Here is a 3,383-nt window from a genome sequence, read left to right on the forward strand (position 1 = left end):
CAGATCAACACTGAGAAGTGAAATTGTTTCCCGCCTCCCCCTTTCATTAAATTACGATATTTTAAAAGTCTTTCAGCAATAAAAAATACAACTTTAATGTGGAGTAGGATCAAAATATTTTGCCTAAATAAATAAAACCTTAAAAAAATCACAAAATATTTTGCCATGAAACTCCTCTCCCCTCATTCTGAAGGGAAATATTGTTAAGACTACACAAAAGGAAAGAAACTACTAAGAGAATAATACAAAGGACAGAAGTAAATGTTTGAGGTGGTCCAAAATCTGATGTATATGCAATGGGTTCTTTAAAAGGAATTAACTTCAAAAATCAAATCACATTAAATTTTTGGCAAAAGTTATTACATATAAGTCACGGTCAGTGACAAATTAATCACAGCACATTAAGTCACAGCTGGTTTGGCCACATGTGGGAGACACCATACACCTCAACCCCATCACGGAGATGCTCGGGTTGCCACCCCCCAACCCTGGCGACTGGTTAATTACGACAGTTAACTTACTCCTTCTATTCTTTACCCAAATGTGTAGATTTTAATTATTTGGCATGCAGATGGTTTAAAAGATTAATAACATACAGGCAAAAAGAGAATGTTTTACTCACAAATATGTCCAAGTACTGCTTACAACTTGGCACTATCTGCTTCTGTGCTTCATAATAAATCCTTTCGTGCTTCAATGTGTATTTGGTGGATTTAGAGCCGCTTATGTCCCTGGTAGAGAAAAACTGGAGTTAATTGAGAAACTGGATGATATCAACCTAAGGGATTCACTGTTGGAAATCCTCCAAATAATAAAAGTCAGCAGGGCCCTCCCAGGTGGCACAGCAGGTTAACGCGCAGCACTAAGAAGTTACAGCTACTTCCATAAGAGTTCGATCCCTGCCTGCCCTGGAGGAGATCCACATGGCAGGCAGAGCTTTCCTGGCCCACCCGCTGCTCCCCTCAGCAGTGTACTTCGTTGATCTGCCGGTTCTGCTCCTGGCTCTGTCTCTGGTGAACCCTCTCACCACCCCTGTACCCCAGTTCAGTATGCGTAAATAAATAAATCTTTAAAAAAATAAATGTCATCTGGCCCTCCCTGGTGGCGCAGCAGGTTAAAGCACTGCACTAAGAAGCTAAAGCCACTTCCGCATGAGTTGCATGAGGTGGATCCCTGCCTGCCCCGGAGGCGACCACATGGCACCATGGCACGGCAGACCTCTCCTGACCCGCCCACTGCTCCCCTCAGCAGTGGACTTCGTAGATCTGCCTGTTCTGCTGGCAGAACACTCTCTGGTGGAGCCTCTCGCCGCCCCTGAGCCTCTGGCCTGTACCCTGGTTCTGTATGCACAAATAAATCTTTTAAAAAAAAATAAATGTCATCAAATATGAATAGTCATACATTAAGAAACCAGTAAAATAAAAAAAAAGTAACTTCAGTGGCACAGATAGGGCTTTACAGACACTTACTAAGTAACAACATTGGGTAAAAGACAAACTGTCATAATTTCTGCTTTGAATTTAGAAAAATGCGACAGATGAAAACTATGTTTAAAAGAATACTGTTTACTTTTATATTATGGAGTAACAAATATTGGCTACATTTTGATTCAGTTATTTTCCTTCTGTAGTTAATTTAAACTAGCAATGCATGCCCACCGCAGAGAGTACACAAGAAAATCCAGAGAAAACAAGGGCACCCTGGATGTGTGCACAGCCACAACCAGCCTGGGGCCCCGCAGCGCATCTACTGCCAGTCTGGGGGACACCCTAGGGGAAATACTCTGCACGTACCTGTATCTGAGGCATAACGAAAGCTTATACTCAGAAAACAACCCTGAGAAGAGATCAGGCAGTATTACAGCTTTGCAATGTTATATTTTGAAGGGTTATAATAATAAAGGGATGCAAATTACTGTTCTCTACACTCCATCTTCTACATTCCAGCCTCACTAGTTTTCCACCTGTACATTTTGTGTCTCTCAACATTACATCTATAGAACCATTTTGTATTCCAAGAATCCCTTAGCTTGGAAAGTATCCGAAACAGAACATAAAAGTACACTGAAAAGCCAACCTCTCATGCAGCTAACCGGCCGGAGCTGCTTAAATCATAAGTAAATGAAACATTTACACTGGACAGAATTCTGTATTCTCAGTTACTGGGTTTTCTGTTTAAACAGATCAACACTGAGAACTGAAATTGTTTCCCGCCTCCCCCTTTCATTAAATTACGATATTTTAAAAGTCTTTCAGCAATAAAAAATACAACTTTTCATGGTGTTAAGATGCTAATCCCAGAAGTTTTGTCAGAGATCTACCAGCAAGCAGTAAACGATCTCTTGTGATATAAGGAAACAAAATCCCTCAGAATTTTAAATGTTAGAGCTATACTTTCTAGACCAAGTGGCTCTGAAACATCAGCATCTAACTTTCAGACTTCATATTTGTTTGTCCTATTTGTATAGTACAATTATTCTGGCTATACTTAATCATCTAACCCAACTTTTAAAAATTTTAAATGTATTTTAGAATAAAATTCTGTATCACTACCTTAAACCATGGCTTCACTGTATATATATATATATATATATATACACACACACCTAACAAAAATAGAACTACCACAAAACCCCAGTCTCCATATCACTTAATGTTAAGTCACATAACCACTCATGGTGTCCCAGACTGGGGACATGGAGCCTGGTTCTCCTTTTCTACATCAGAACAGTGGGGAAACCCAGCCTAAGAAGGTACAAAAACAACTTGGTTCAAATTGACTGTGGTTGCAAAAATTGATATAATTCTCCAGTTACAAAAAATAAAAACCAGCCAGTTCTTTATCACGAATTGCATGGCTCTTGTTCAAGGTTTTTATATAGGTCACCCTGCTTCAGTTCTTGCCAAGCACCTAAATGAAAATGCATATTAGACAATGAGGGCGTGGCCATCCAGGACCAGTTATAATTTGTAAAGTCCTTGATAACTTGGAAAATTAAAATAAGGTTATGAACCCACAGAAAACGAGTCTCAACAGCGGGAGGGAGGCGAGAAACTGCTAAACTTTGCTACCCTAAAAGGAGGCAGCCTAACAGGAAGGGATGGAACACACAATTTCCTTTTGGAAACAACAGCCAAACCAGCGCACAAGCATCTGAAAACCAACACGGGGGCAGTCCCCAGCCCCAATTCATTAACCTGGGAAACTACTAAACACAACTCCGCGATTTTAATTCTTTCCTCCTCCATTTCCCTAAGGCCTTTTCCTTTGGGATTTTATTAGTGAATGTGACACAGAAATGACTTTCATCTAGGGAGGGAAAACACTTAAGATCAGGCTGCCTCTCGGTGATGCTGGATAGCACCAAGATACTCCGGAACGAG

At 40.4% G+C, this 3,383-nt stretch overlaps 1 protein-coding gene across 5 annotated transcripts in view; it reads right to left on the minus strand.

Moving 5' to 3' along the window:
* The window catches only part of MFF (mitochondrial fission factor), a 24,667-nt gene extending 23,941 nt beyond the window's left edge, over positions 1–726 (minus strand). For all 5 annotated transcript variants that reach the window (XM_012727905.1, XM_004674223.2, XM_012727895.1 and 2 more), the window contains exon 1: positions 623–726. The gene's annotated coding sequence lies outside the window, so the exon portion shown is untranslated. The remainder of the gene's footprint in view (positions 1–622) is intronic.
* Between the last annotated feature and the right edge of the window lie 2,657 nt (positions 727–3,383).

This window comes from Condylura cristata, unplaced genomic scaffold, assembly GCF_000260355.1.
Source record: "Condylura cristata isolate star-nosed mole 26May11 unplaced genomic scaffold, ConCri1.0 scaffold00002, whole genome shotgun sequence".
NCBI classification, from domain to species: domain Eukaryota; kingdom Metazoa; phylum Chordata; class Mammalia; order Eulipotyphla; family Talpidae; genus Condylura; species Condylura cristata.